Below are 21,264 nucleotides of genomic sequence, written 5' to 3' on the forward strand. Positions count from 1 at the left end.
TGCCTGGAATGCACCTCATAGACTCTCTAGTGCTCCCTTTTACAGAAGTCCTAACCTGATTCCCCACAGAGCTAGTGTCCTTCCTCGTGGAAATGCTTGTTATATGTTTTTATATTTTATTTATGTATATTTTCAGATTTTATTTATTTATTATACATTATTCATTTATATTTTATTTATGTTTTATTTATTACTCTATGTTGTTTATTTATATTTTATCTTTATATTTTATTTATTTACATCTTATATTTGTCTGTACATGGGTTATTTCTACCTAATAGAATGTAAATTCCTTGAAGGTGGAGATTATTTTGCTTTTGCCTTTGTTTCCCTAGTAGTCTTGCCTGGCATAGAGTAGGCATTTGGCAAATGTGATGTAGTATTATGGCATATTCAGGAAAATAAATCCAGGAATGAGATGGTGGAGAGTATTTGGATGAAGATCAGTGGAGGTAAAAAAAGGGAAGCGATTTTATCATAGGAGCATATTACTGTAGAGAATGTGCCCTATCCTCTTCATTGTAGAGTTAGGCTGCTACAACTGCACATCCCTCAAGATTCTGAGGGGATGTGGTATCTCTTCTCCCTACTGTTATTGGCCGTGTTGTCCCCAGTAATGAGCACCACGGTTCCACTGAACCCCTTCATTTTGGGTAGCTTTTCCAAAGGGAATTTCACTTCAAAGATATAGCAAGAACAAAGATTTCCCCCAGCACCTCAGAGGCATTATCTCCCCTATACCACCTCACTCTGGAGGAGACTAGGCTCAGATCTTAGCTCTGTTCCTACATAGCACTGGTCCCACCAGGTTAGTAGTAAAAGGCAGCACATCTGCAGGATGAGTCCTTGTCTCGGGCTGGGGACACTGAAGACCATTCTTTGCCTCCTTGGGATTGTTGATGCTAGGAAGCTGCATGCCCTTAGACGATGGAATATAATGATACCAAGGTGTTATCACGGAAGTTCCATTCTGTCTACCTAGAATAGGAAAGAAACAAACACAGGGACCAAGAACCGAGGCCCTTCCACTGAGCCATAGGTCCTCAAGCGGGGAGAAGGCCCGAAGGTCTCTCACCAGGCACCATGAGCCAAAGGGCTCTAAGAATCTTCCCCCAAGAGTAACAAGGAAGCGGCCCATTGCTGGCAGGCAGGCCTTTTGAATGCTTCCACACCACATCTGGGAACTTCCTCTTCTACATGTGTTTAACCAACCAGAACGTTACAGTCTTGCAGATGCTCCACAGTATCTCTGAGACACTTCTCTTATAAGTCATCATGGTTGTCTTGAGACTGAGCTCCTGGCCTCCTAGGATAGACACCATCCCATGTCTTCTGGGCATGTGCCAAACTCACAATATACTACAAGAAACCTGGAGAGAAAGAGGAAATAACAAGGAATACAGATTAAAAAAAAATAACCTGGTGGTAGAATTAGCATGGTGTATGAGTAACCCGAGACTTCAGTTATCCAGATGTAACCCTAGCTTCCTGGTGACATCGCCAGAGGAATGTGAGACTCAGAAAAATCCTGTGGCAGATAAGCAGACATTTTTACCCAGAATTCCCAAAGTCTCCAGACATCATATTTGACAGTGGAGTAAGTATATCAGGAAGGGAACTGATGCCATGGTTCTATCTTGTTGAAGTGAAACAATAGAGAAGCCACAGAAGCCCCCTTTAACTGTCCCAGATACTCATATACAGTCCCAGATGGTCACCATTCCCAATGAACTCTTTCCTGATTTATTTCTGTCATTTCTTTGCTTATAAATGTGTTCTCATTGATATAAAAAAGGTGGTGGTCACCCACCCTGACTGGTATGATTAATGGTGTCAGTTGGGGCAGCATTAGAAGTCTGTTTTTCTTTAAATGAGATGGGGATTCTGTGTGACCCCAAGCAAGTCACTTATCCTCATTGCCCCACCCAAAAAAAGAAGAGAGATGGGATAGATAGAGATAGATGATCAAGACAGACAGCTAGATATAGATGATAGATAAATGATAGTCAGGCAGATAGCTATAAATGTTAGATGATAGAGACAGGTAGAGAGATAAATAGATATAAATGATAGTGTTATATGATAGAGACAGAGATAGATAATTATAAATGATAGTATGATAGAGAAAAGCAGACAGATAGGATGTAGCTGTTAGATGACAGAGACAGGCAGATAGATATAGATGATAGATGATACAGACAGACAGATAGATATAGATGTTTCAATAGGTGATAGAGACAGGGCAGGCAGGCAGTTAGATAGAATGATGGAGACAGACAGAAAGAGAGTGATGATTACGCTGCAGTCTAGGGAGGAGGGGAGGGGGGGGTGAGGGAGGGGGAGGGAGGGAGAAGAATTTGAAATTGGAAATCTTATATAAACAAATGTTGAAAATTATCTCTACATGTAACTGGAAAATAATAAAATACTTTTAGTTTTTTTTAAAGAGATGGGACAGATAGCTTGACTATTAGGCTTGGCATTCTATTCTCTGTGTCACCTAGCTGTCCCATAGATGATAGACAAAAAAAAAAAAAAAAGAATTTGTAAGCCTTTACCATGGGCTAGATACTGTGATAAGCACTGAAAACTCAAAATAGAAGCAAAAAGAAAGACTATCTCCAACCTCAAGGACAAAAATGGAAGACATTCTCTAACCTCTAACCTCTAATAGGGAAAGATAAGACATAAGGAAAGCCTAGAAAAGTGAAAGCGTGGGTAGAAAAGTCTGGAGAGTCAGGAACAGAATGAGGAGATAGCTGGCCTGTGCACTTTCGTAAATTATATTCTGTCAGGGGACTCAACTTACCAATCAGGGGGAGGGGAACATAGACACTAAGGTATCCCAAGGTTCCATGTCTATCCAGCTGTTGGGATGGAGGTAGAAAAGTGCAGGGTATCATGAAAAGAGGCAGGAGAAAAAGTGAGGATGCTGTGCCTAGGCACTTCCTTATATGGTGATCTGAGCAGGAACTCACCAATCAGAGGGGTAGAAAGCATCTCTAGGTGGAGAAAGCTACTGGAATAGAGGTGGAAAAAGACAAGAGACACTTTTCTCTTTCAGTGGAAGTTGGAGATAAGAAGGGAGGGACCTGGAACCAATGGGAGAGTAGATCTCCCATTAGACAGAGAGACCTGAAAGGAAAAGTGAGTCAAGGGAAAGACCATGAAGGGGGGGAACTGGCATGGAGGTGGTTTGACTTGATTTACTGCACCAAGTCACCTTACTTGAGTTAGTCCCACAAATGAGACTTTTATTATACCTGTAAGCCCATAACGTGTGGAAACCTTTCGTATGGAGAGAGTCTCTCTCTATAGGAATGTTACACATGAAAATTCCTCCTTGGAATTACTGGTTCTTAGGTTATTTTTCTTTGTTTTTAAAAGTTTTCTTTTTTTTCTCTTCCCACCCATGGAAATGCTTAGAGTCTCACAAAACCTCCCTGAGGTCCAATTTCTCCTCAGTATGAAATCAGTTATTTTTTTTTAGCTTGAGGAGAATATTAGTCCATATTGTTGTTATTGTTTTTCTTTGGAAAGAATTTCCCAGGGTTTTTTTTTGGGGGGGGTGCTTTTATATTTTCAGATTCCATATTTTTAAAAAACACACAGAAAAACAAGCATATGAGGATGCATGCTTTCCCTTGGCGGTGGATTCTCAAATGAACATCATGCATCCAATCCTGCCATGAGAGCTATTGAAGAAAATCAGTCAATAAGCATTTATTAAGCACCTACTTTGTGTCCAGGCACTATATGGTAAGCCCTAGGGTTAAAAGATAGTCCCTGCCCTTGAAGACCTCTCAGTCTAATGAAAATACTTTATGACCCATGAGAGGGCTTAATTTCACGAGAGAACTTTTTTTTCTTACAGTCATGAAAATTTTGCTTTGTCAAATTTCATTCTGATTTTGTATTGTTTTATCCTCCCAGAGATAATTCCTTTCCTTATAATCATCCACTGCAATCATGGAACAATTGTAACTGCAAAATGATTTTGTTGATGCTACTGACTAATGAATTAAGTATGTTTGATGAGAGAGCATGAATGTGCAATTGATCTTGACTTATTGGGCGTTTGCATAGTTACATACTAATTGTTGGTGCATGAATGCAGGCAGTTATTGAAATTCTTTCCTGTAATCTTGCAATTTCCAACTCTGTTGCACTGAAGTTACGTATAATTGTTTATTCACAATGTATTACTTGCTTTATTGTGTTAGCGTTGCTGAATACTATAATCGTGGAGCAATCTCTTTAGCAAACAGAGACTGACTTGGTTGAAATGCATTATTAAAACTCTTAGAGGTCTACTGATATTAAGAATATACTGCAGAGTCTCTATTAACAAATGAGATAATGTATGTAGAGTACTTTGCGAATCGTAAGGTGCTATATAAATGCTAGCTATTAGTATTAATATAAAACTAGAGACATCATAAAAAATATTGAATTAGGCACAAGTAAGCAATTTTCTCCAATAGGGATCATATTCCCTACGTGAACAATCATGGGAAATTTAGATCATCCAGGCTTCCACACCATTGACAGATGCCTAAGTTGGACAGGAAGGGTAGATTAATGGAAAACCTTAAAGAAATAGTTCTTGGATTTATGGCAAGCACACTTGCAAAAGCTAGAGATACAATATGGTGATGGTGAGATTCCCCAGGAAGCCTAGATTACATTTATCCATTCATTCGCTCACTGCAAAAGGAGAAAGGCCTTCTGACCTTGTAATCCAAGGACATATACTCAATTATAGAGACTGGCACAGAGAAAAGCAATAACGCCTGAGAATGTAGATAAAGGTAGGCTGTAGCAAGCAGGTAGAGGTTTGGTATGCAATCTTGAGCCCCAGTTGTCATTTATTGGTAGTGAGACACAACAGCTGCTGCTATAGCTTGTCAAACGAAGGCAAACAATATTGGCAATGGAGCATAGCTGTTCCTTCACAAAGTGGGGCTCAATTTGAGGAAGCTTTACTTTGGCCTTTGTGTGAGAGCCACAGAAGCAAAGCCAGGAAGCCACGTGGCAGATTCAGATCAGATGGCAAGAGTCCACAACAGAGAATTTGGCAAAAGATTGAATTACAAACAAAATTTCCTTCTGGAAGAATAAAGGGCCAAAGCAATGGCCTGATTTAAGAATGCCACCAGCAAGATGCAGCATGGGTGGTAGAACTGTGACCCATGAGGGATGCTGCCCCTGAGAGAAGAACTGAGAGAAGAACGCAGAGTCAGTACATGACAGACTGAATTCCAAGGAATGAGCATTGGGGAAAGGAGGTCATTCAGACCACTGGAACTGTATGACTTTATCAATTCATTGTACATCTGGACTCATAGGACCTCACATAGAGGTAATGGCAACAATTAAGGTATGCAATGCATTGCTTTCCTTGACAGTGGATCTCAAGTGACCATCATACTCTAATCCTTTGATGAGAGCTATCTGAGGAAAGTCAATCAGTCAATAAGCATTTATTAAGCACCTACCAAGTACCAGGAGCTGTGCTGAGCCCTGGGGATACAAAGAAAAGCAAAGGGGGCAGCTAGGTGGCGCAGTGGATAGAGCACCGGCCTTAGAGTCAGGAGGACCTGAGTTCAAATCTTGCCTCAGACACTTAACACTCACTAGCTGTGTGACCCTGGGCAAGTCACTTAACCCCAATTGCCTCACCAAAAAAACAAAACAAAACAAACCCAAAGAAAAGCAAAGGACAGTCCCTCTCCTCAAGGAGCTTACAATCTAATAGAAAGTATCTTTATGACCCATCAGAGGACTTAGTTCCAGGGAGAACTGAGTGACAAAGACTACCTATAACTGAGATCCATCAGATGAGTTTGATGTTTTTTTGTTTTTTTTAATTTTTTTAAAATGAGGCAATGAGGGTTAAGTGACTTGCCCAAGGTCACACAGCTAGTAAGTGTTAAGTGTCTGAGGTCGGATTTGAATTCAGGTCCTCCAGGGCCAGTGCTCTATCTACTGTGCCACCTAGCTGCCCCCAAGTTTGACGTTTCTTAAGGAAGTTGTTGACAGCAATGGGAAGATAGACAACATGGCTCTGGCACATATAGATCCACCCCAACATCTCTGGATTGCCAGTGCTTATTGGAACCAATCTCAGTTTATTCCAAAGAGTACAAGCTGGGACACAATACTCCAGGGTTTGACCATCCACAGGCTCTGAAGAAACCTAGAGGGAAGGGAGAAGAGAGTGATAGAGAAGAACATCATGAAACCTATGGTTCTTCAAACTTCAAGGTGGATTTCGAGAATTTGAATTTGGTGACTGAGTGTCCTGTACCACAAGAACGAAATGATTGGTTGAGGCAGAAGCTCAGCAAGAGGACAGGCATGTTCTCACCGCATGAGTGGGATGTAGGAAATGTCTGAAGAGCAACTCACAGAATCCAACTCACCAAGTCCTGACCATTTTGGAAACAATCTGGGAATCAATATTTATTAAGCACTTTTCTTTTTTTTGGTGGGGCAATGAGGGTTAAGTGACTTGCCCAGGGTCACACAGCTAGTAAGTGTCAAGTGTCTGAGGCCGGATTTGAACTCAGGTCCTCCTGAATCCAGGGCCTGTGCTTTATCCACTGCACCACCTAGCTACCCCCTCTTGATTAAAAAATCCAGACCTGTAGATCTGATGAGGATGTTGACTAGCCCAAACCATGGGTCAGCTTGGTTAGGGGCTGAAAAAAAGAGCCAAAACCCAGTCAACTGGTGACCAGGCTCACTTAGGATGTTTCAAGTGAAGCTGGAAAATGACTCCACTAGGAGCAAGATGATAATACTAATGTTTGACCATGGAATGTGTACTTTGCATATAATTTCAGGTGTCTATTGATGCATGCATTAATCATTCCACGCTTTGAGTTCTGTTTGTTTTATCATTTTTCTGTTTTGTTTCATTGTTTATGCACTAGCTTTGGGCACACAGGAGAGCAGCCTGTTGGCGATGGACTGTTTCATCGTTATTTGTATGTTGTATATGGTAATGCTCATGCAGGTTTGTCAGCATAGAGGCCTGTTGGTATCTCACTAGCTTTGTTTTGGTTTTGATGATTATTCACTTAATGTATTATGGATGTGCAAGTTCTATCAGGACGTTACATTTACTATTTCCTTCAGGGAGCACAGACATTTATTTGTTGAAGTAGCCTGTCAAGCAACGCTTTGTATTGTGCTGTGTCTATGACATGTCTGTTATGGTGAATTTGCTGTGAATGGCACCCTGAGACCTTAAGATAATCACCCCTGTTACTTTATTATATTGACGTTTCTTTCAATACCTGTGACATATATTTATAGAAGCCAAGTATACCTAAATTGATTTTTCAAGGAAATGCAAAATTTCCTTCCCTGGGGAGAAATATAACTCTCACTTGCTAGAGACCTTGCTGTGGGAACATGGACCCAGTAAGATCTTTTAGCAACTAAGAGAACATTTTTACATCAGATGTCCAAAGATAACCAGACATTGAATTTTACATTGGAGCAGTATGCTGAAAGGGAGGCCCGTCTTGCAGGGCTAATGTGGGATTGGGAGACAAGCAGGTGGTATAGTTAGCAGGGCAGTGGGGAGCTGCCCACCCCAAAACCTAACACCATCATTTCCTCTTCTCCATATGGGAGAGTCATCCTTTTCATCCTCCACTTACTGTGCAAATACTAATTTCCCATTTCACCTCCTTTCTGTAGAAGAGAAAAGTAAAAGAGAAAGGAACTTATTTTGTCCCTTAATCAGAATAAGCCCCAGGTATCCAACATCCAAATGATCTACTTACTATTTGATTTATGCCATTTCTTTGTGAGACATCCTCTCTGGGCTACTTCTCAGAGGCCAACTACCATTTCAAGGTTCTACAAGTGTAGTCTGTGGGGCCACCTTCCTAAGTCCCACTGTGCTTATTTACTTTACTTTTAATAACTGGCCAGCAGTCACCATAAACTGAAAGCAAAGCCTTTGATTAGGATGGAATAGTAAGAATCCTAGGTACAAAATATTTCAACCATATACCTGGGAGTCATTCTGACAAATATACATAGCATCCATGAGAAGAGTTGGCACAAGTGTGAACTACAATTGTAGTAAGGCACATATGTAGGGAATAAATGTGTCAAAGACAACTCACAACTCTGGTACTACAGGGTCCCTATGTCCCTTCTCTCCTTGTAAAAATCTTTATACTGTGACTTCACATGTGTCATAATATCACTTGCCTTCTCAACAGGTGGGAAGACGGGAGAGAATTGGGAACTTAACATTTTAAAAATGGATGTTAAAAAAATAAAGTATATCATTTTATTAAAAAGAAAAGAAAAATCTTTATGCTGTCCTCCCATGGAGGGTAGCATCTCTGCTGGGCAAGGTACTCAGATGGACTCTCAAGTTACATTCATCTTCCTAGCTCTTATCTCAATTTCCAGGGCTAATTTCCCTTGAATTCAATGCTGGCTCTCTTCTCTGCTGCCAGAGGTTACAGTCCTTAAAGATCCCTCCTCCGTTTAGTTACTGTCTTTCTGTGTTTGTCTGGAGACCATTTTTCTAGATTTCACTATTAGTTCCTGCCCGGGCTTTCCTGAATTGTCAAACTCTCAGAAGGTCAAACTGGTGAGGATGGACCAGGAAAGGGACAGAAGAGAAGGAAATTCCCTTCTCCCCCTCTGCTGCTCAATAGTATAGGCATGGAGGTCATGTTCCACAAAACTGTTTGAGCCTGGACTTCTCTGAACTGAGGAACACATATTTCAGGGATCTAGCCAATTTTCAGCCTAGTCAATGACTTTACCCCTTCCAATTCAGTAAAATGTTCACATTTTGTGTGGGCACAAAGGGGCAGCTAGATGGCAAAGTGGACAGAGTGCTGGATCTGGAGTTGGGAAGATTCATCTTCCTGAATTTAAATCTGGCCTCAGACATTCGCTACCTATGTGACCCTGGGCAAGTCACTTAACCCTGTTTGCCTTAGTTTTCTCATCTATAAAATGAAGTGGATAAGGAAATGGCAAAACACTCCAGTATCACTGCCAAGAAAACCCAAAATGGAGTCACCAGGAGTTGGACATAACTGAACAACAATAATAAGGAAGGGGTTTTTTTAACTTTTATAATTTTGTTCAACTGGTAAGCATTAATTTTCTCTTACTCCCACCTTCCCATCATAAAAAAAAGGAAAGAAAAACAAAACTCTTATAACAAATATGCATAGTCAAGCAAAACAAACACCCACACCGATCGGGTCTAAAAATGTATGTCTCAATCTGTGGCTTCAGTCCATCAACTCTCTGTCAGGATCTGAATAGGTTGCTCCATCATCTGTCCTCTGCAAACCTAGTTGGTCAATGCATCAATCAGAGTTGTCAAGGCTTTCAAAGTTGCTTCTCTTTACAGTGTTGTTGTCATTGTAGAAACAGTTCTCTTGGGTCCACTCACCTCACTTTGCATCAGGTCATACAAGTCTAGGAATAGCAGAGTGTGTTACTTTGTCACCTATGATTATATCCTGAAGAAGTAACCACTTAATCAGGAACTAACACCCCCTTCTTCTGTGTCTTGATAAATTTATTCCCGTTGATATAAAAAACTGGTGTCCATGAATCTTAACTGTCATGATTAATAACGGCAGCTGGGTCAAGATTGGTAGAGCCAGGGTTTCTTCCCCATCTACTCCCCCTTAAAGGAACAGGGGATATATTCACTCTCAGCAGAAACTGGTCCTAGAACCAAGAGGAGAGAAATAATACAAGACATGATCATCCCATAGAGATAATTAGACTCATATGGAAAAGCCACAGGTAAGAAACCGGCACAGAGGACTGATGCAAAGTGAAGTGAGCAGAACCAGGAAAACATTGTACACAGCAACGGCAATACTGTACAATGATCAACTGTGAATGACTTAGCTATTCTCAACGGTACAAAGATCCAAGACAATTCCAAAGGACTCATGATGAAAAATGCACCTCCAGAGAAAGAACTGATGGGGGCTGAATATAGATCAAAGCATACTCTTTTACTTTATTATTCTTGGGGGGGTTGTTCTGCATTTTCTTTTGCAATATGACTAATTTTTTTTAATTTTTGGGCGGGGCAATGAGCGTTAAGTGACTTGCCCAGCATCACATAGATAGTAAGTGTCAAGTATCTGAGGCTGAATTTGAACTCAGGTTCTCCTGAATTCAGGGCCAGTGCTCTATCCACTGCGCCACCTAGCTGCTCCAAGAATGAAATTCTTAAGGGACAAAGGGAAACAATTCTGATGATGACAGAGGAAAAGAGAAGTTGTCTAATATAACTAACCAACCAACATGGGGGGGGGGGGGACGTGGTTGGCCTGTTCTTTATTTCTATTTGTCCTTGAACACATGTAATGCTACAGATTACACACTTCTACCCTTTAAACAGTTATTCATTCAGATTGGAGAGTAGTATTATTGCTACTTCACAACAGAGTGCCAAATTTAGAGAGCTCCGAAATCAGTTACAGTCCTCCAGGAGTGTAGCAAATAAGAGCTTAATACCCACTTAGCAAGATGAATCAACATAGATTTTTAAAAGATAAATACATAAAGTGGAAGCAAGAGCAGGTCACAAGATGAATACAAAAATGTGACATAGTTCTGTAAAACTCATTATCTAGAGTGTGAAAGCTCAAAATGAATTGAAACTGGTGAGGGAAACTAACCACATCTTTTTTTTTCCCCTAGTTTTATTGGAACCGTAAAGACTATCAAAGAAGGGATAGGACCATTGCCTAGGGTGGATGGGACAATTGATGATTCACAACAGATCAAAGGCAGAGTGGCTGGATTCGTGTAGAACAGTGACCTTGACACTCCTCTCAACCCCGCATAGCCAGGTGTGTTACCTTGTATTTCATCTCTCCCCTAGAATCCTACAGTATCTTTAAGAGGGCTTGGAGGGGTGACTAGTCTCTGCCATTGACATTCCCCAGTTTAGGGGTCCCCTGTACTCCAGTTCCATTTAACCATTTAACAGATCAGATTTACAAAGGAATATTACATCAAGGTATAACAAATGAGGGGCAGCTAGGTGGCGTAGTGGATAAAGCACCAGCCCTGGATTCAGGAGGACCTGAGTTCAAATCCAACCTCACTAGCCAGACACTTACTTGCTGTGTGACCCTGGGCAAGTCACTTAAATCTCATTGCCCTGCAAAAAAAAAAAAAGAAAAGAAAAAGGTAGAACAAACATGAACAGCTAGGTGGTGCAGTGGATAGAGCACTGGGCTTGCAATTAGGAAGACTCATCTTCATGAGTTTAAATTCAGCCTTAGACACTTGCTAGCTGTGTGACCCTGGGCAAGTCACTTAACCCTATTTGCCTCAGTTTCCTCATCTGTCAAATGAACTGGAGAAGGAAATGGCAAAGCATTCCAGTATCTCTGCAAAAAAAAAAAAAAAAAACCCAGTTGGGCTTATGAAGAGTCAGACACAACTAAAATAACTGAACAATGATAACAGACATACAAACATCCTCCCCCAACACTTGTGGGGTGGGAGGAGGGACATAATCTCCCTCATACCACCCCAGTCTCTGGAGAGGGGAGAAAGATTAGGTTCACAATTTGGTTCAGTTCCTATATAGCATAGTCCCACCAAATTCCAAGTCCAAAGGTCTCCTTTGGCATTAGTCCCAGAACCCTGGTTCCTCAGGGCTTCCCAGCTGGCTAGCAGTAATGCTTCTAAGCATGCTTTGGCTCAAGTTCCCAAGTGCAGGGACTCCACCTCCTGGGCCTCGAACTGAAAAGAACAAACAAAATAGACCAAAATCTCAAGCCCAATTATCAGGGCTAACAGTTCTAAATGAGAGGAGAAGAAGGTAGCCCTTCCCTCATACCCAGGGGTAAAGGTATGTAGTGTATTTACTCCCCTTGCATGCTGCCAGAGAGACTAAGATTGTCCCATTCTGGTAGTTGTAAAGACCTGCACAGCCTATTCCAACAACTTCAGCCTCTGTAAAGAGACTATCATCCAGGGAAACTCAGGACATCTTCTTCCAAAAGCAGATCTCTTCCATTGTCCACATGGGTACCTTCATCTTAGGTGATCTGGACACATGCAAAACTTCATTACACTCATCTGGCTTCCCTTATCTTTGCCAAGGAGAATGATCTTTGCCACAAGGGGAAGAAACAGAATGAAAATGGGACTTGGTACCCAAGATAAGTAAGGAAATATTATGACAGCACCTGGATGCCCTTAATAAATTCAAGTCACCTAGCCCAGAGGAACCACATCCTTGAGTGCTGAAAGTACTGACAGATGTGATTGCTGAGCTTCTGCCAGGAAGATCTGAAAAGCGATGCAGGCTGGGACTGAGGAAGGACTGAAGGAGAGCAAATGTCGTCCTGAGTTTCTTAAAACATAAACAAACTTGACTGATTCTTGGGGAAATTCTAAAAGAGGGTTTTAAGGAGGTACCCAGTGAACATCTAGAAAAGAAATTGGTGATTCTGAAAAGCTAGCATGGCTTCATCAAAAGCAAGTCATGCCACACTAACCTTTCCCTTTTTTTTCTTTGATAGGGTTATTAAACTGGTAGATAAGGAAAATGCCATGGCACATTCTAATACCCACATTCTAATAAAAGTAACTCATGTTCTTCTTAAGGAAATGATGGAGAGGGATGTGACCTAGAGAATTAAATGGATTCAGAGCTGGTTAAATATCCAGACTCAAAGGGCAATTATTAATGGCTTAAGGTTAACTTGTCAGGAGGTGTTCAGGAGATTGCCCCCAAGGATCTGGACTTCACCTTGTATGATTTAACATTTTTATCAGTGACTTAGATAAAGTCACAGATAACATGATCTTCAGATTTGCAGGAAACACAGAGCTTGGAAGGAGGACTGATGACATACTAGATGACAAGAGTCAGAGTCCAAAAGGTTCCCAATGGGCTAGAACATTGGCCTGAATCTAATAAAATGGAATTCAGTAGCAATACTTGTGAAGTCTGCAACTTATGTAACCTACCTTTTGGAGTCCGGCCAAAAGACCTGTATAACAGAGCAAGGAGACAGGGCAGGGCTGCCTCCTGGCAGACAACCCCCTTTCCAGGCTTCACTGAACTCAGAAGGAATTTCTGGCCTGAAGGTAGATAACCCCGAGGGCTACTGACTCTGACCTTGGGGAGGGAGCTTGTGGATAGGAGATATAGAAGTTAAGCTAAGCAAGCAAAATGGAATTAAGGAGAAAAGGGTATGTGTATGTGCATATACAATATGTATATATGTATATTATTAACCATATGTATACACTTAATAACCATATATGTACATACACACATGCATGTCCACACATACACATACACATATAAATTATATACATATACTCTGAAACCGATGCTTCTCACAATTTAAGAAGGACATTAAGAAGGTGGAGAGTAACCTGAGGAGGACAACCAGGGAGGTGAAGGGCCTCAAATGTATTACTCAGTCAACCAGAATTTATTAAACACCTACTGTATGCTAGGCACTGGGGATACAAGGTCAAAAATTAACCCATTCCTGTCCTCCAGGAACTTACCATCGAACCAGGGGAAGCCAATACATCCTTAAATAAATATGCACAAAATGTATAAGCATATTCATGTAGTAACAGAGGGGTGGGGTGGGGCACATAGAGGTTGTCTGGATTAGCAGTAAAACTAGCTGTTGGCGGGGGCGGCTAGGTGGCACAGCGGATAAAGCACCAGCCCTGGATTCAGGAGTACCTGAGTTCAAATCCGGTCTCAGACACTTGACACTTACTAGCTGTGTGATCCTGGGCAAGTCACTTAAACCCCATTGCCCTGCAAAAACAAAACAAAACACAACAAAAAAACAAAAAAAACCTAGCTGTTGGCTCTCGATGGCCCCTACCAGGATGGCCATGGGGCCTGCTCTCTCAGCTCTTCCCTCCAACCATCCTAGTGGGCATGACTTTCCTTAAGTCAAAACCTTCCTTCTATCCCAAAATGAAGAAAGGATGGGACCCTTTTTCCATGTTGGGAAAGAACAAAGAGGAAATCCACACAAGGCCAGCTGCCTCTGAAGGAAACAGATGCCTTCTCCCCGATCCCCAGCCTCCTTCTACCACAGAAAACTGCTTACTTATAGCTCAGATTTTTGTCAAAGAATAAAGCTTTTGCCCTGCTTTGGGAAGGTGATGGATATGAAATCAGGATTCCCTTTCATTTAGTTCTAGAGTCCTCCCAGTCAGGACAAAAATTCCAATGAGTCTGTTCTCTCTTCCTTTTTCTATACACACACACACACACACACACACACACACACACACACATATATATATATATATATATATATCCCTGCATTCCATGTTATTCAATGACCTTCTCCCTGACTCTCCATCCAAAGTAAGGAAACACATTTCTCCGAGCCTCAGTTTCCTTCTCTGTAAAAGAAAAAAAAGGGGGGGGGGACTAGATGGCCTCTGAGGTTCTTTTAGCTTTAAATCTATAATTCTATACATAAGAATCAGGAGCTGCTGTGATCCATCAATCAAACTTTATCTTAAGCCAGCATTCAGGACTAATTAAACAGAAATGTAAACAAACTTTAAGCAACAGAGATAAGCTTTGAGGTTACTTATTCTCCCTAGGAGGCGGAGAAGAGAGAGAGAAGGGAAAGTTTCACCATCAGTATTCTTGGCAGTAGCATCGGAAGCAGCAACAGGGTCGTCCCTCAGGCAAGCCCTCCATCATACCTCATACCAGGGCATGCTGGTAAATGTTTAACAACCAGCTCTCAGGAAGGGAGGAGGCATGTACCCATCACACATCTCTGCATTATTAACATTTTCTGCTTTACTTTCTTATGTCTAGACAATCAACAAAGCAAAAAATCAAGCTCTGATTTGTAGCGTTTGCTGGATTTCTGAGGTATAGATGCTCACACTAAAAATTAGTGTCTACCACTGCTCCTCCATCATCCCAGGCTAGATGACCACTTGTATATGTTATATTGGCAATATGTGGGTTGGGCTGGATGGCCGCAGAGGTCCACTCCAACTCCTTCCTCTGCCCCCAAATTAGCACAAAGCCCCTGAACTGCTCCTGGTTTTTCATCAGGTGCCACAGAATGAAAACAATGCCGCAGGAATTCAAGGAGCTGTTTGGAGGGTGTGGAGACGAGATCTCACAGCAACTGGGTTTCTGCTTTTCTATCGGCGCCATAACCACAATGCTGGGCAATTGCCAATTGTCGTGACCTATGTCTTGCCACTGGACTCCAATTCCCCTGGAGAAGAAAGTGGGGCTTATGACTGCACAGCTCTGCCTCACTTTTAACTTCAGTTGCAAGTCAAGACATCACCCTCCTGGTATCATTTGTCCTCTTCAAAAACAAAGGACAGGGGGCAGCTAGATGGGGGCAGCTAGATGGCGCAGTGGATAGAGCACTAGCCCTGGAGTCAGGAGGACCTGAGTCCAAATCCGACCGAAGACACTTAACACTTACCAGCTGTGTGACCCTGGGCAAGTCACTTAACCCCAATTGCATCACCAAAAAAAACCAAAACCAAAAAACGAAGGACAGACAACAACAAACAACCACAATGAACATTTTGAAGGAATCGCCCCCATTTGCCTGCGTTTCACATGCCATGCTCACCTCCATTTCCAGCATTTTGAAGGCTTTTATGTTTGAAAAAGGGTTCTTTGTCTGGCAGATGGGAGAGAGGGAAGGCACTGGACCTGTGATTTCACTGTCAGTGCAGATACTGCAATTGGGGAAACTCCCTCCAACAGTGCAGATTTATAGTCTTACAGAAATGCCCGGGGCCGCTGGGAGATTGTCAATCAACAGTCAAAAAGCATTTGTTATGCACTTAATATGTGCCAGTCACTGTGCTAAGGGCTGGGAATACAAAGAAAAGTAGGGGGGTCAGGGAGAGAAGGAAGCACAGTCCCTGCCTTCAAATAACTCATATTCTTTTTTTTTTTTCGGTGGGGGGGGCTGGGCAATGAGGGTTAAGTGACTTGCCCAGGGTCACATAGCTAGTAAGTGTCAAGTTTCTGAGGCTGAATTTGAACTCAGGTCCTCCTGAATCCAGGGCCGGTACTTTATCTACTGCACCACCTAGCTGCCCCCCAAAGAACTCATATTCTAATGGAGACAGCATGTAAAAGAGAAGCAAGCTGAGGGGGCCAGGAAAAGCCTCCTGCAGATGGCAGGATTTAAGCTGAGTCTAGAAGGAGGCCTAGAAAACCAAGGTGAGACAATAATACACTCTAGACATGGGGGACAGCAGAGATGGGAGATGAAGGCACTGGGTAGATCATCGTCACTGAATCAGAGAGAGTGTCAAAGGGAGTAAGGTATTGTGTAAGAGATAATAGGCAGCCATTGGAGCTCCTTAAGCTGGGATGCTCCCTGGTTAGATCTCTGCCTTAGAAAAAGGATGAGGGATGGATCTGAATGTAGTCAGAGAGGCCAGTACTATTGCAAGAGTTCAGGTTGACAGGTAATGAGGGCCTGACCTAGGGTTGTGACTGTAGGAGTGGAGAGGAAGGGCCATATAAGAGAAATGTTTAAGATAGAAACAAGATTTGACAATGGATTGGATGTGTGGGGTGACTAAGAATAAGGAGTTGAGGATGACACTGAGGTTTCGAACCTGGGTGATTGGGACATTGATAGTATCCTCTACAGTCAAAGGGAATATTTGGAAGAAAGAAGTATTGGGGAAGAGATGAGTTCTGTTTTGGATGAGGTAGGTTTGAGGTGCCTATAGGATATCCAGTTTAAGATATTCAAGAGGAGGGGCAGCTAGGTGGCGCAGTGGATAGAGCACCGGCTCTGGAGTCAGGAGGACCTGAGTTCAAATTTGGCCTCAGACACTTAACACTTACTAGCTGTGTGACCCTGGGCAAGTCACTTAACCTCAATTGCGTCACTAAAAAAAAAAAAAAGATATTCAAGAGGCAACTGGAGATGCTCCCCCCCAGGGATGAGGGCTGGACAAATAGACATGAGAACTATCTACAGAGAGGTGATAATTGAACAAATGGGTAGATAGAGTGTTCAGGGAAGACTAGCATCTATGGTGTGAGAGCTCAATGAGCCTTTTTAAGGGCTACTCATCTACCTTTGGTGTCCACTTTTCATCTAACTCTTTCCTGTGGCTCCAAGAATCTGTAGCGTGGACAGTAGCCACACCCTGGTAAAACAATTTTGGCAGATGGCCTAAACCAGGTTGAGGGTGACTGACAGGCCTCAAACCTGTTGGTGAGCTAGGGGGATGTTTACCTCAACCATGAGAAAACTTCTACCTGGAGGAATGGTCAGATGAGAACTTTTGTTCCAACAGCCATGAAGGCATTGTGGAATGTTTAGAACTTGGTCAGAAATGGAAGACCCCAAGGTCATCCTCTGCATCCCGGTTGTCCTAACTTTTGTCTCACCATTGGACTTTGATGACTCCTGAAGAGAGAGTAAGGCCGGTGACTTTGAGGAACTCTGCCTCACTTAAATCATGGCCAAATCAAGATATTGCCAGGTCATGCCGTTAGTCCTCTCCTAAAACAAAGGACAAACAACAACAATGGAACAAATGGGAGCTGAGAAGATCCCCAAGTGAGATAACAGAGAGTGAAAAGAGAAGGAAGTCCAATACAGTCTAGCAACCAGCAAAGAAGACTGAGCAAGAGAGGATGGACAAGTGGGAGGAGAACCAGGAGAGAACAGTGTCTTGAAAAGTAGAAGGTAGAAGAAGGTAATTCACCCTGTGCAGTGCTGCAGAGAGGTCAAAGAGGATCAAGATTAAGAAAAGGTCAGGCAGCTAGGTGGCACAGTGGATAAAGCACCGGCCCTGGAGTCAGGAGTACCTGAGTTCAAATGCTGCCTCAGACACTTAACACTTACTACCCGTGTGACCCTGGGCAAGTCACTTAACCCCAATTGCATCACTAAAAAAAAAAAAGATTAAGAAAAGGTCAATAGATTTGGCACTTAAGAGATCAAGGTGGCAAAGAATTGGAAATTGAAGGGATGCCCATTAATTGGGGAATGGCTGAACAAGTTGTGGTATATGAATGTAATGGAATATTATTGTGCAGTAAGAAATGATGAGCAGGGGGCAGTTAGGTGACACAGTGGATAAAGCACCAGCCCTGGATTCAGGAGGACCTGAGTTCAAATTTGGCCTCGGAAACTTGATACTTACTAGCTGTGTGACCCTGGGCAAGTCACTTAAACCTCATTGCCCCACCAAAAAGGGAGGAAGAAGAAGAAGAAGAAAAGGAAGGAAGGAAAGAAAGAGAGAAAGAAAGGAAAGAAAGAAAGAAAGAAAGAAAGAAAGAAGAAAGAGAAGAAAAGAAAGAAAGGAAAGAAAGAAAAGAAAGAAAGAAAGAAAGAAAGAAAGAAAGAAAGAAACAGGAAAAAAAAGAAATGATGAACAGGCAGATTTCAGAAAAACCCGGAAAGACTTAAATGGACTGATGCTGAGTGAAGTGAGAAGAACCAGAAGAACATTGTACACAGTAACAGCAACATTGTGTGATGATCAACTGTTACAGACTTAGCTCTTCTCACAGCAATACAATGATCCAAAACAATTCCAAAGGACTCATGATGGAAAATGCTCTCTACATACAGAAAAAAGAACTGTGGAATCTGAATCCAGATTGAACCATACTGTTCCAGTTAAAAAAAATTTTTTGAGGTTTTTCCCTTTTGTTCTGATTCTTCTTTCACAACATGACTAATGCAGGAAATATGTTTAATGTGATTGTACATATATAATTTATATCAGATTGCTTTCTATCTTGGGGAGGGGGAAGGGAAGGAAAGGAGGCAGAAAAATTTGGAACCCAAAATCTTATAAAAATGAATGTTGAGGGGGCAGCTAGATGGTGCAGTGGTGAAGCACCGGCCCTGGATTCAGGAGTACCTGAGTTCAAATCTGGCCTCAGACACTTAACACTTACTAGCTGTGTGACCCTGGGCAAGTCACTTAACCCTCATTGCCCTGCAAAAAAAAAAAGAAAAAAAAAGAATGTTGAAGGGGCAGCTAGGTGGCACAGTGGATAAAGCACTGGCCTTGGATTTAGGAGGACCTGAGTTCAAATCTGACCTCAGACACTTGACACTTACTAGCTGTGTGACCCTGGGCAAGTCACTTAACCCCAATTGCCTCACCAAAAAACCCAATAGTAATAGCTAATATTTATATTGCCCCTACCATGTGCCAGGCACTGTTCTAAGTGCTTTACAATTATTATCTCATTTGATCCTCATAACAACCGTGGGAGGTAAGTGCAGGTAAGTTCATTTTGCAGATGGGAGACTGAGGCAAATAGAAGTGACTTGCCCAGGGTCACAGTACATGTCTGAGGTTATATCTGAACTCGTGTCTTCCAGATTTCAGTACCCTGGATCCTTCCCTTGGGCTACTTTGCTGTAGAGCTGGGTAAAAGAGTATGGAGGGGCAGTTAGGTGGCGCAGTGGATAAAGCACTGGCCTTGGATTCAGGAGTACCTGAGTTCAAATCCAGCCTCAGACACTTGACACTTACTAGCTGTGTGACCCTGGGCAAGTCACTTAACCCCCATTGCCCTGCAAAAAAAAAAAAAAAGAGTATGTAACATTTAGTGACTTTGGGGGAATATTTCCAAATCACCTTCCAGAATGGCTGGACCAAGATACAATTCCATCAACAATGCACTACTGTGCCTGTTTTCTACGGGGCCGATTTTCAACCTCTTCTCTCCAACTGTGCACCCCCATTCCAAGTCTGCTTCACCTACCCCCTTTGATGAAGCCTCAGGGCTTTCCCTAGGATGAAGAGCATTTATGAAACTGGGTCAGGTTGGGAGAATGGTAATGAAGCTGGTGCCCTGGGACCTGGGAAAGAAACTGTTCTAGGTCCTCCCTTTTCCAAGCAAGACTGAACAGCAGTGGTGTGAACCTAAGATCCCCTGCCATACTGCCCAGCCCTAGTGAATGGAGTGGGCTAAGGATCAAGGGCAGTTCTTGGGGGAAAGGGATCAGGGGAGTTTAAGTGACTCTCAGTAAGGATTGGGAAGAAGAGATGACTGGGAGGTGAGCCTAGTCTTCCTTCTCCTCCAGATGCAAATGGGGATTGGGGTTAGGGGAGAAGCTCCCAATTGGGGCAGGGCAGGGATTTGTCATCGAGAAAGGAGCTAGCTCAGTGAATGGGGAGGGCTGCAGCAAGCTGGCTCATTTGCATCAGAAGTGATTGGTTTTCCCTGCTCGTCCCTCAAGAGGACACAATGGACAGTTGTTTGCGGCCGCAGCAGATCCACTTACCCCGGGGAGAAAGAAAACTGAGCACAAATGACTGATGGGTGATAACACCAGCCCCCATCCCGCCCCCCCCTCCTCCCCCATCTCTGTCATTCTCTGTCTCACCCTCTGCCTGCTCTGTCCTTGCACCATCTCTTTCAGTCAGTTCGCTGTCTCTCTCTGCTCCTATGTGTCTCTATGTCTCTTCTAGTAGCTGGTTAGAGCTGGAAGGGACCTTCGATCGCCAACAATAACGGTCATATGGTGTTCCAAAATGTTTAGTTCCTAAAGCTTAAAACTGCACTAAGACTTTTGGGACATGGTATATCTTATGCTCATTTGGGAAACAAATACAAAATCAGTAATAACTCGCCTTTTCATAATGATTTAAAGTTTGTAATTCACTTTCTCCATAACATATATGGGCCAAAGGGTATGTACAGTTTAGTGACTTTGGAGAAATCATTCCTAATTATTTTCCAAAATAGCTGGACCAATTCATGGGCTCCACAAACTGTGCCTCTTTGGGGTAGTTAGCATTAGTGGCTGAACACCCCATTGAGGTAGGAAGGGAAATTATTTTTAATCACCATTTTACATTGAAGGAAACTGTGGCTCAGAGATTGCCCAAGGTCCCATAGCTAGTCATTGACAGAGACAGGGTTTTCACCCCCCTCTCCACCACTATATCCTTATAATTCCTGTTGATCTTTCGGTTTCTCTCTCAGCCCCTGTACCTGTCTCTGCCACTTTGTCCATCTCTCTTAGAAGCAGGTCTATTTCTCTTAGTCTCTGTTTTCATATTTCTTCCTTAATCCCAGGGTCTCTTCTGCTTATTTTTTGTTACTGGAGTGCTTGGCACATAGTAGGAATATAATAAATATCGACTGATTTGATTGGTTTCTCCACAATTGCTTGATTTCTCCATCTCAGTGCATGCCTGCATCTCTATGTCCCTCTCCTCTTGGTAGAATGGAAA

This window comes from Dromiciops gliroides, chromosome 4 (assembly GCF_019393635.1).
Source record: "Dromiciops gliroides isolate mDroGli1 chromosome 4, mDroGli1.pri, whole genome shotgun sequence".
NCBI classification, from domain to species: Eukaryota; Metazoa; Chordata; class Mammalia; order Microbiotheria; family Microbiotheriidae; genus Dromiciops; species Dromiciops gliroides.